The sequence below is a fragment of the Pezoporus flaviventris genome, unplaced genomic scaffold (assembly GCF_033815535.1).
Source record: "Pezoporus flaviventris isolate CSIRO_AGI_PZ_B2104156 unplaced genomic scaffold, CSIRO_AGI_Pfla_v1 ptg000138l, whole genome shotgun sequence".
Lineage (NCBI taxonomy): Eukaryota > Metazoa > Chordata > Aves > Psittaciformes > Psittacidae > Pezoporus > Pezoporus flaviventris.
The window spans coordinates 1303176-1315551 of record NW_026892686.1 but is presented as its reverse complement, the minus strand read 5'-3'; the positions used below and the strand labels follow the sequence as shown (position 1 = coordinate 1315551).

The window sequence follows — 12376 nt, the reverse complement described above, 5'->3', positions numbered from 1 at the left end:
TAAAAGCTAATGATTCTCAACTATTAACACTGAGGTTATAAACAGGAGATTTAAAGTGGGATTCAAATTCTAGTCCATGTCCCAGCCATTACTGGCCTGGAGAGTGACACTGTTTTTAGTTAACCTAATTAGCACACCTTGGAGATTTTGTCTTGGTGCCAGTTCCTTGGAAAATGCGGGTGTCCAACCAGGTCTTTAAACAGAAAATCCACTGAATATCCTGAAAACCCCGGGATTATCATTAACAGAAATGGCATAGTTAAAGCACACTTTCAAACTTCCACTAAATCTTTAGTTTCTTCTCTTCTTTTGACCTCCCAGGAAAACTGATGAAGGGATTCTATACTAATGCTATTGCAACTGATAATGTAAGAGAACGTCTTTATTTTCTGGGAAGCCTGCTGCTGACAATATTCAGAATGGATGAGCCCCATGCTTCAGATCAATAGGTATTTTCTTTTAGTGCTGATTTAGCTTTGACTGGAAAGGAAAGCACTTAACTCAGGCGTGGAGAATTTGTAAGTGTGTATATATGTATTCATGGAGATGGCAGTTAGATGACCCACTTTTCATAATAGTATTGAAATAGTAACGTGTTTCAAGTAAATAGCAAATGCCATCCAAATAGTTACCATAGGAATGATAAAAGGAATTTAATTTCAGTCAATCAAATGAATATTGAGTCAATCCAGTTAATTTCCACAAAGGTATTTACACTCAAATCATACCGGTATTTAATGATATTTGAACACAGATTCTTCTGCAGTTGGCCAACACATTTTTTTCTTCTTAAAGGCATTTATTGAAATGCTTTTAAATAATTTTTCTGAAAATACCACTGTTGAACATGTGCCAATCGCATTGTTACTGTGAGACAGAGTTCAATATTTATTAGTTTTCTACATCTTTATGAAGATAGATAGCCAAGTCAGTGGGAATAGTGTCTAAGAATTAAGAATTCTTAGAAAAACTTACAGCCTGACCTCATTTTGTTGGAGGAAGTGGCTCAATTAACAGTTGAGTCCTCCTTGTATTCTCAAGCATTAGAAAACAAGAAGTTTTCATCTGTCATGTACAGATGAGGACAAATTCCAATTGATTTGTTCTGACCTTCCTGGAAATTTCCTGTATGATCTTGGTTAGGCTTCTGTTCTTAAGCTTGCATACTCATCTTCCTTGTGAAATATCCTATTTAGGATAAAGGCAGTGACTGCCAGTAGAATGCATTAGAGATGGCAAGAAGATGGATTTACCTTGTATGGTGTTTTTGCTTCACTAACCCAAATTATTCCACTATTGCATCATTTAGCAATTTTAAGGATCTATTACCAAAGCTTCACAAAAAGAAAAGGACTGAAATGGAGTGGCTGTGTGATGTGTTTATTTCAGAAGAAAAAAAAAAAATCAAAGATGGTGCTTCAAGTATAGTTTTTAGCACAGTTGGTCCAAAACTCTGGTGCTCTCTTATACTGATTACTCTTCTTCATTGTCTTGATTATTCTGATCCATGTCAAAGGTTGAACTTCATTAGAACCTAAAAATAGTAAGATCCGAGTCTGCAGTCTGGCAGCCAGAGTCTGGTACTCAGTAGGCTGTTCACAAAGCTCTTTCTCAACAGTGACTCATGCTCTACATTTTTAAGGGCAAAGGGTCTGTGTTCATGGAATTAACCCAGTCAGCTACAACTGCAGCAATTACAGTCTAAAGTCAAGGTCTTGCATTTTCCAGGTTCTGCAGTAGCGTCCAGTACTGCAGGGTTATGCAAATGAGCAGTGGGGCCTGGCTTGCATTTAGATTAAGCTAATAAAAACCCAGCAGTAAGCATGGAATTTGATATAGTTTGGAGATTTTGTTTTTTCCTTCCCCTCCATCTTGTTTTTAATAGAATAGCTCCAAGCCCCTTAGAACCAGAAGCTGTGTTACACTGAAACCCACCTGGCAGAGCTACAGTTTTCTGTTCTGTATTTCCAGATTCCTAAAAGGGCCAAGTTCTACCCTGGTACCAGTCCTTTAATGGTCTCATATGATGATGAATCTATGCCTGCAAAGTTGATGACCTCATTTCCTCTGAATTACTTCAGCTGTTGATGCTGGTTCTGTTTATAAGCATTGAGCAACTATTGAGGAGCCTCATCTCACCCGAAAGACCAGAAACGTAGCTCTTCATGAATTATCTTTATCTTTCATTAACTCCATCAAACTTCTTTGAGAAATGACAGCTAGAAGGTAGGGCCACTTGGAGGAGTGTCCCTGAAGACACAACAAGGGATAAAGATATGCTGTTAATCCAGAAAAGGAATAAATTCTGAGTTTCTTTTCCCCTTTGAGTTGGACAGGCAGTGAGAAAGACACAGGCTTGCTGAAGTATCACAACACATTACTGTACTCCTTTAAAAATAGTGAGTTCTGCTAATGGTTGCTACTAATGACAAATATTTATTTCCACTTAAAAAGGAATGCCATTGCTGCTGTCTTCAGAATGTCCTTGAGTATGTTTTGAGTGTGACTTTAATCATATGTCGTTTTAACTCTAGTCCTATTCTGCAAATCTCTAGTGAAATTCTATTAATTTTCAATTAAACTTCAAGTAAACCAATTAGCATTTTCATTTCTATAGAGCAACAAAGGCAGAATCTGTAATGAGTCTATCCAGTTGTTCACAGAGGAATAAATGGTCTGGATAGATTTCTCCAGTGTATCTGTCTGTGAAACTTTGTCAAGTATATTACCTTTATCATTTTCTCCTCTGCTTTAGGCTCCAAATTGGATTTCTTGTGGTATACAAACTGTATTCAGCCACTTTTTTCCTTAAGCTGTATTCCAGTATTCTTTCTCTCTTCATTGCAAATTTCTAATATTGCTTTAGTGTGTTTTAAATGGTGTCTAGGTGAGGCAGGCACTGGAAAACCCTTCAGGACCTCAGTTTAAGGTGGCAGCAGAAGGAATTCTTCCTTTTCATTCTAAATATGTGAATAAAAGTGTCTGAATTATCACAGCTGGAAGCAGGCTCAGACCCAGATCATTTCTGTCTCCATCCAGTATTTCATCCTCTCTACCACTTCTTCTTATTGCTACCTCCTCCCCACAGACAGACGTGATCCCAGCTCTGAAGAGCTTCATTATAAAGAATATATAGTCCCTGAGAGGGAATCCTGGAGTTCTTCCAGGGTGGGTATGGTATCATAAACTTTCATCGTTACTTCAAGCTTGCAGCTCTCTGTAGTGGTCTGCCTTTCCTTTAATGTGCTAATCTAACTGCTGGGTGCTGTGGGCCCCTAGCCTCACTTGTGCCAGCTCCAGTGCTTCTCTGACCCTGTGCAGACCTGCTGGAGGTCAGAAAGCTTATCAAAAAGCTAATTACTGTTTGCTTTGGTGGGGTTAGTTTTATGCCAGGTTAGCTGTTTGAAATGGATCCACTTCAGCTGCCATGGAACTGCAGCTCAAAGCAGTGTTGTAGCCAAGCTGTAGTTACGCTTGTCTCATCCAGTGTCCTTTAAAGTATGAGAGAGAGCTAACTCTCCCTGGCTGGGCTTCATACTGAACACGAGCACTCAGCACACTGAGGTTCCCTCCATAGTGCGGAAAGGACTGCGCTCTCTCATGGGTGCTTAGAGCACCTCGGGCAGTCCCTCCTGTGAGATCCCAATGCCAGAGCTCCTTCCACCGAGAGAGGAGGAGCCCAGCCACCTAATTCAAACAGTTTATTTCTGTTTAGAGCAGAAGAGATTCAGCCCAACCAGATACAAACCAGAGAGCCCTGGGCTTGCAGGATCATGAGCAGCTCCAAGCACCAGCCATGAGCCCTGCTCTTTACTACAACGCTGCATGCTGTTGTCCTCTTTGCCAGACCACCGTGGCCTCAGAGAGCCAGCACTGGCTTGTAAACACCTTCCTCTGCTGTTTTCTTATTATTTCCCCGATAATATGAACAAAGTGTGTTATTACTCTCAAAGTGGGTTATTGCTTTCCTCAGCTATTGGAAAGGTGTGAGTACACAACACAGGCTTTCATAATAAAGCTGTTATCTCCAGAAGCTGACACACAACACATTTGCCTCTAATTCAGATGCTTCAAGGTGGTTGCAGTGTTCAGAAGCAGCTGGTGGCTCAAAACAAAGCCCTAATTAAAGATCCCCTGTTTTCCAAAGCCTTCGTACGTTGGGAAGAGAAGAAAGAATCTTGGGTGTCGCTACTGCATATCTGTTGCTTTGGTGTGTCAAGCCAAATACAGTGAGGTTTTTGCACCCACTGTTAGATGTGATAGCTGACAGGATGTGTATATAATGTGTAAACGAGCCTTATTCACCTGAAGAATGCATAAAAGGTTAAGTTACCAGACTTAAATCGGGAAGCCTCGCAGCTGGGGCTGGTTGTAATGCTTGCGAGGAGCAGCCATGGCAGCTGTGCTGGAGGGCAGTGGCTGGGGCAGCCCTTGGCTGGTTTATATGCGGTGAGGGCTAAACTTCTGTGAGCACTCGCTGCTCCTCTGTGGTAGCTGAGGAGCCGGTGCCCTACGCCGGTTGTGCTGCGGAACAGCGGGTGGCAGCACCTGAACAGCAGAGAGGAAGCCTTCAGCCTGAGCCGAGCTTTGCCTCCCCTCCCGGCTGCCCGCAGAGAGAGGTTTCGGGGCCGGTGGGGCAAGGCCGAGCCGGCCCCGGCCGGTTCCCTCACAGCATCACACAAAATGGCCGTCGTATCGGCGTGAGGCGTCGGCGGGGAGGGAGCACATGGCGGGGTTGCCGTGTACCCGGGACTGGGTCCTCACACGAGGTGACACTGGCGAGAGGAGGAGGCAGAAGTGGAGATCCCAGAGGGGAGCACAACGGGTGAGCCAGGTATTTTACTCACACAGCATTTGGCCTTTCCTCATTGCAGCTCATGCAGACTGCCGGAGTTAGGTGGCTCTAGCTTATGGAAACTGGGCAAATCATGTTAAAATAGAGCATGGAATGTGTATGTGTGGACAAGAGGGCTTTTCACAGTATTGTTTTGGTATTTAAGAGGGGAAGATTTGGGAGGAGAAAATCCCAGTTCCTATTCCTATTAACATACTGAAAGAGAAAACGCAGCCAAAAGGTAATCCAGCCAAGAGGTTAGGTGGGTTAGCAATGTGCAGCAATTGCTATCTGTCTCGAAGCTTGAAAAGCAAAATTAAACACGAATAAAAACACTGAAGTCTTTCTGATACCCAAGGGGTGAAGAGGATGTGAAGCAGCCCGTGGTAATAGCGTGTGGGCTCCGGTGTCGGGGAGCCAACAGCCACAGTGATGTTGCACGTGCTGCCGGGGAAAATCTTCCTGAGCAGCACCTATGCTCTGGGGCAGGCATCCAGATGGGATGCGAGTGGGCAACATGGCAATTATGGAGCTGTTCTGGGCGGGTAATGCTGCTGAGCATAGGCAAATTGAATCCATGTCTTGGAGGTTATGTGGGTCTTTTTCCTGGCTCTGCGCATTTCAGTTTTAAGTTATCAATCAGATCACTTTACAATTTCTTTCTACTGTTACCAAAGCCGTTAAGTAACCTGGTGAAGCAAAAGGTAAAATATATTGAGCTAAAGGTTGAGGTTTTATTTGAGGTTACTTTTGCCACAGAACTGTGTTAGTTTGAGTTCAGTCTCTCCAAAGCAAAAGACTCCAGAGTTGCACCGCTATGAATAAGAATAGCATCTTTGAAGAGTTCTATGTAAATCCTTTTTCATTTTCTTTTGACCTTTTTTGATTTTTCAGCAGAAGGGTCTATGCAAGCTTATTAATGCTACAGGTTATAGGATTGATGTTGTGGTGGATGGAAAGCTATTCTCAGTTCTAATTTGCTTTTGGGTCACATTTCTTTCTATGGTACAGGTTAAGCTTGAAAGAAATTGGGATTTCTTTTTGTGTTTTAGTTTCTTCCCCCTACGATTCTGAAGCACTTAACTCGCTTCTGTCTGACAAGTCTTGGTGAAGAACAGAATGCTGTAGTCCATGAACCGAAAGAATGAAAAAACCTTAATATGACTAAGTTTCCCTTATTTTAGTAATAGTAATATATTATGTGATACTATGCTGTGTGATGTGAGAATATGGAAATTGAGCATTATGTGGGAAAACTGGGACAATCCTAAACTGTTCTTGTGCTTACTTTAGGGCTTGGTGCAGGATGCTGTGCTTTGGCTGTAGTAACAATTCATGCTCACTTTGTCCTGCTGTAGGCGTTGACAGAAGGTGCATCGCAGGAGAGGACTGGGCTCTGGGTGGCATTTGCATTTCAGCAGCTGAGCCAACATGCCTTATGTTTTAGATTATCTGTGTAGTGAAGCATTTTAAAATGATGGCCTTGAGCAGCCTAACAGCATTGCTGTGACCTCTGGTATTTGGAGCTATTGATAATAATAATTTGGGAGTCACTTTGTGGTCCCCTGATGAAAGTGAATATGTGATTAGATATTTGAATTAATTATGTTGTACTTGAGTTAACTGAGATGCCAAAAGGCTGAATGAGTCCTCAAGGGACTCACAACAAGTTGGTAGCAGAGCTGAGACTAAAACATAAATGGGCACCTGTCTTAGCCATACACAAAACTGGTAATTGCTTTAATTTTACTTTTTAAGGAGGGGACATGTGTTCCAAAATACAGGCTAGGCAAAATACCAAGCAGTGAGGAAAGAACAGCTTTGCATAAGGAATATTTGCTTTATGTTGTCCTCAGTGGTGTTTCTGTTGCTCGTCTCCCACAGACTGAGAGGTGATGCTTTACAATGGAAAATGTACCATGTGGACCAAGAGCTGAAGAGCCTATAGAAAGCTCCATTTGCAGATCCTTCATTGAAGGTATGTTATTTATATGTGCTTTTGTAAATCAATGTAATTTATGTAATTGAGGCAGCAAATTGGAGAAAACAAGTGACAAACTATTGTAATTATAGAAAATCAGCTAGCTAATTGAAATAACAATCTATCAACAAAATTTATCTATTTAAAGGTTGCATAGAGTAAACTTGTTATAACTCACCACATTACATAGGGTAATTACAAGAGTAATGCTGGTGAAATGTCTTTGTCACCTTTATAAAGGGGAGAACACAAGTGGAAGTCTGAACTCTTAAAGCCCTGTTTTTGGGAGTTGGGTAAAGTTAAGTTTGTGTCATGCTTTTGTTGCTGCAGCTGTAGGCAGAAAGTCTTTGAATATTGGGTGAGACCTTAGAACCAGTGAACTCTTTGGAAAGGAGTTTTTGGTTTGTGGTCCTGTAGGAATTCTTGTGCTGTGAGTTTTAATCAGTTGTGACAAGTGTGTCTTATGTTGATGTACAGTGTTTTTCCCCAGATGTACTTGGAATGCTGTTTTCTGAGCTGCAGTAATCATAGTTTATTATTAAAATTGGTCAGTTATTAATTATTACTGTAATTAATCATTTTGAGTAAATAAGCTCATCATTTGCATTCATGCAGAATTTTTAGTGCTTATGCTTAACACAAGGAGAAAATGAGTGGGAGCAGAGGTAGTTCTGCTTAGCTACAGTTGTTTTTGACATGGTGTGTAATTATGTTTAATTCCATTTAGTACAGTGCAAACGTAGTAAATGAGACTAAGTATAAGCACGACTTCCCTTGTACAAATATCCCAATATTCTGATACAGCTGTGGTAACAGGAATGGCAGAGGTGGAGATTTTACTGTTAGGGGCTTGTGCCGTACTCTTTAAGAACATTAAGCCCATTTGCACAATAAAACTGGCATTACTGATTTAAATGAGGGTGCAAAAGTGAAAGAAGGAACCTGCTACTTTACCCGTGGACTGCATCTCTGCTTGGGAATGCTAGGGAAGAAACACCCTTTGCTGCAGTGTTAACAGAACCTGTACCACTAGTAATGTTCCATGTGAACACCTTGCAAAAAGCTGATGGCATAAATAGCAGAGAAGTAAAAAAAGCATGTGGGGACTTGCCCAGGTTCCCAGCGCTAGAATTGTTGTTACCTTTACAAAGCAAACTGAGACAGTATCAAAGACAATGCCAAGTCTCAGTCACCATGATAAAGCATTTGCACACGTGTTCTTTTTATGAAAAGCAGTATAAAAGAGGGAAGAGATTATGAACTTCAAAGAGCTGCCTTTAAACTAGGAATGTTTACACACAGACCATGTCATTCTTCCTCCACTGAGGGAGAGCAGTTAGGAGGAATTCAGCAGGTAGCTTGGAATAAGGCAGCAGTGGATCACATAGAAGTGTAAAGATAGCTCCAGACTGTTGTTCAGCCCCAGTCTACCTGTAATATAGGTGCCTTTGGAGCCTTTAGAAAGGCAAAAAAGAAGTGTGTGTGGTTTTTTGGTTGTGGGTGGGACAGTCCATTCTAGATGTTTTACCTGCAAGAAGCAGGTTAAATACATTCATAATAGTGTTCTGCTAAGCGGCTTTCCTCATCGCTTCAAAGATTCTTGGAATTGTTTTGGGGGAAGGGGTGGAGGTGAACTGGTTTTGGTCACTGAATGTGCTAGAGGGTGACAGATTTAGGCAAGTTCTTTTCTGTACTTCTGCGAACATTTGGGTAAAGCAAACACTATCAAAATACAGAGCCCTAGGGAAATGAAAACCAAAGTGAAATATAGCATACTTTAACTTTTTCAATGGAAACAGAACTAGGCCACTACCCAACACTTTTGCATGTGATTTTTTATTTAAGATTTCTGAGCTAATTTTACTGACCTTTTTCAGTATCTCATAAGCAGTTCCATTTCAGTCAGTAGTAGAATCTGGACATTTAAATTTTTTTTCTGATCTATTTCTTAGTCTTTATACATTTACATCATAATTCTCTTTGTCCTTGTATTTAGTACATGCAAAGTTGTCAGGAAAATATTTGAACCTTATGAGTGATGCTTTGTTACACTGGCACAGTTTGGCTTGTTCTTCCTCTCTGTGATAAGATTCATAGTTAGACCACAAAAAAGTTTCCATGTGTTTATTTTACCCTCACTATTTTTGATATGTATCTGCAGAGGGAAATGGGCAGTGTGTAGCCATTTAGTATAGGCTGAATCTTCTTTTAGTAAGAGTTATGCAAACACATTTAACTTGTTTACTGAACAAACATATATTCACAAAGCTTTGAGTTACACTGTTGACTTCTACTACAGTGTAGAGATGAACACAGGGCTAAAAGTGGGAGAATGATAAAAAGGGATTATAGAAGAGCTGTATTTTCTTTAAAGAGCAAAGCTATTTTACCCTTGGCCACAAACCCCTTCTTTCTTGGTAATATATATTTAGAAAGATTTAAGAATACTTCAGCATTTTAGTTGTATACTGCAGGATTTCTGAAGCTGTGCACTTTCTGTAGAGGCTCGAATAAATGAAATACTATCTTAGTACAATAATGGAGGACAATACTTATCTAAGCAACTCTTAATCTTAAATGTACTTACTCTGACAACACCTCTGTGAGTTACAGAACTTCTGTGATCCTTTTTTAGGAGTAAAGACTTAAGGAACAAAGAGGCTCAGCTTGAGATTTTCTTTTTAGGCTCTTTGCCTTCATGCGAGTGAGAACTATATTACCCAAATGTCTTCTCTGTCTGCACTGTGTTTGGTAGTGGTGCAGTACTAAATTGCACCACAGTACTGGTGCAACATCTAAATTCCTTTAACAAATAAAATAGTTAGGAAGACCAGTGAGTAAGGAATGTTTTGGGTTAAGTCAGTGAAAATGAAATGATTTGATTTTAATATGAGTGAATCCTTTTTTGGAAAGTAAATAGAGCCTGGACTGCTTTTTAGAGGAACTGGCTGAGCGTTAGGGGGATTATATACTATGATGTCTGGGATAGCAAACCTTCAAAATCTGAAATTACTTAGAGTGATTTTTGTAAACAGAGAAAGGGGAATGGAAAAACTTTGAATCAAGGCATCACTTTGGGTTGTCATTCTAGCAGGCTGTAGCTGGCTTTGCGTAGGGGAAACCCCCCTACACTCCTCTAGTACCCAGACGTAGTAAAGCAATCTGTGATAGACTTAGACTGCCTGAAGTGTGCTGAGATTTGTTGGGCCAGTGAATAAAATTGAGTCTCCATTTATGTGGTTATTCCCTAGAAGCAGAACCTATGTATGTGGTTTGGGTTGCTGTGCTTCAGACATGGCTTACAAAGCTGCCAGGACACAAGTGTACATTTCCTTTTTCCCCAGTTGGGCTTGCACCTCTTTAAAACACCTATACAAATAAATGAATTTTTACTACTGCTTTTGTGATATAACTTGATTGTACGTTCCTGGTGGAGCCCTCATTTCAGGTGTTATTTCTTAAAGCTAATACACTGTATAACTGGCTTATGGTTTTCATTCTATATGGCTTGAACTTTATGATTTTTCTGACCCAGAAACAAGAAAACTTAACAGCAGTGCCTGACATCTTAGTGCAGTGTATTACTTCAGAGTCCCAGGAAGACATTTTTTCCCCGGGTCAGCAAATACTTGTAGGTTTTGATAGATATTCTCAATTAGGTCTCCAAAAATGAATTATGAGTTGTGAAAGGAAAAGAATACATACGCTCTAAAGTCTTTGGGGGATTCAACTGTGTAGTTCCAGAGCTCTTTCTGAGAGGAGGAAGTTATAAGAATCAAGGGAAGAAAAAGAGCTTTATTACTTGCACGAGCAGTACTAATGAAAGCTGATGTGCAGTGTGTGGTGTATGTAAGTGTATCCATGTTGACTGAAAATGTTTTGTCAGCGTGTCTTTTTGAAAAAACTTTTCATCAAAATGTGACTTCTCAAGGGAAATGATTTCTTGTAAACACGCTTTGGTTTCCTCAATATGAAGAAAAATTCCCTATTTACAGCATACAGACACTATCCCTACAGTACCATTTTGTGTCATCTTATATGTGTCCACTGAGTGTGGGACTGACTGAGGCTCCAGAGCTTGGATTTTTCCTGCACCCTGTTGCCAGGACTCTACTTCAGTGTGTAGATCAAGTCAAATAACTTGGTTTTACTTTTAAACATATTCAGTGGGAAAAATGTAATTGATTTCTTTAGTTGCTTTGAGATTCACTGATAAACATTGTATCCATTGGCTATTTATGTATTTATATTGCCTATGATATACTGAATAATCACATGTTGCAGGTACTAGGTAATAAATGACAATATGATGATTTCTTATGACTGAGGGTTTTTTCCAAGGGGTTCTGAGGAGACTGAGCATCAGATTGCCATGCTTTTTCTGTTATAATTGGGTGCTTCAAGAAACCTGCATTTTCATGCACAAAACTTCATTTTTGTCCACATGAGATGTCATAGAAAAGGTCTTTTGTAGTTCAGACAGGCTATATGGGATACCTTAATTCTTTTTTGCTGGTGAGACTATCTTGTAGATGAATATCTGTATCTTAAGTAGGCAATATAATATCCTGGTTAGCAATCAGAGGGGTGCCAATATAGAAAGACTTGTCGTACATTGTGGGGCTTTCCTTGACTTTTAGCTCAATATAATGCTGGGAGGAAGGGGAAACCAAGCTGCTTGTGCCTAAGAAAAGGAAAAAGGCTGGTGGATCAGCTGGTCTTTATCAGTAGTGGCAAGAAGGGTGTCTTCACTGTCATCTTTTTGTCTAGTTTGCAGCCCCTTTCTGGGTGCTGAAGACCAGCCTTTTCCTTTACAGCCCATGGAAAAAACAAACCTGTTCTTTTCCCACTCGGGTTGTATTTCTGTTCTTGCTACTTTCCTCTGGACTTCTTTCAGGTGTGTCTCTTTGGCTTTACTGGTAAGGATCTTCCAACGTGGAAGGTCCTTGATCTATGAAACTTTAAGTGAATCAGAGCTTTCAGGAGCCTTTATTCTTTTTAGTAGTTTGGCTGTGTCTATAAACATTGCTGTTTTTTCTTGCAAAGCTTTTACTGCATCAGGAGAAAAAAAGATATGGTCCTTCTAAATGAAACGACAGCAATTGAACTTGCATTATTTGTGGAAGCCACAGTTTGAAGTTGAAGTGCTGTAATGGTTTTAAACCAGCTAGTGTCTTATGCAAAGATAAAGAGAACTTAAATGGAAGCAGAGCAGCGCAGTTAAGGAATACAGTTTTAACAGCAAAAGGTGATTTTTATGAGGATTTATTTGCATTCCTAGCACTTATTATACTGCTCAGTAGTGCAGATCATCTTGGCACTTTGCAGTTCCATTAAAGGTGCAGACTTTTAAAACCAAGAGTGTATAGTGTGTGGCAGGCTGCAGTTAAAACCTTGGGTATTGAATAGTAAGTGAGAAGAGTTGGTTTGGGGCATCAAAAAAAGAGAATGCACTAAGTGTATATTTGCTATTTAAAGCTCTGTAATGCTTTTTGCTCTATTCGCTGGTTAGATCGACCAGAGCTGTGCACCATCATGACTAAGCAAGCAGCCTGTTTTGT

General features: G+C 40.3%; 1 long non-coding RNA gene across 1 annotated transcript; it reads right to left on the bottom strand.

Annotated features, from left to right (window-relative positions):
• Positions 1-1384: 1384 nt before the first annotated feature.
• Positions 1385-4423, bottom strand: LOC133282774 (uncharacterized). Its single transcript, XR_009747702.1, has 3 exons — positions 4306-4423; positions 2140-2388; positions 1385-1534 (listed from the first exon to the last, which is right to left on the bottom strand). It is a non-coding gene; the product is annotated as an uncharacterized LOC133282774 (long non-coding RNA).
• Positions 4424-12376: the final 7953 nt, after the last annotated feature.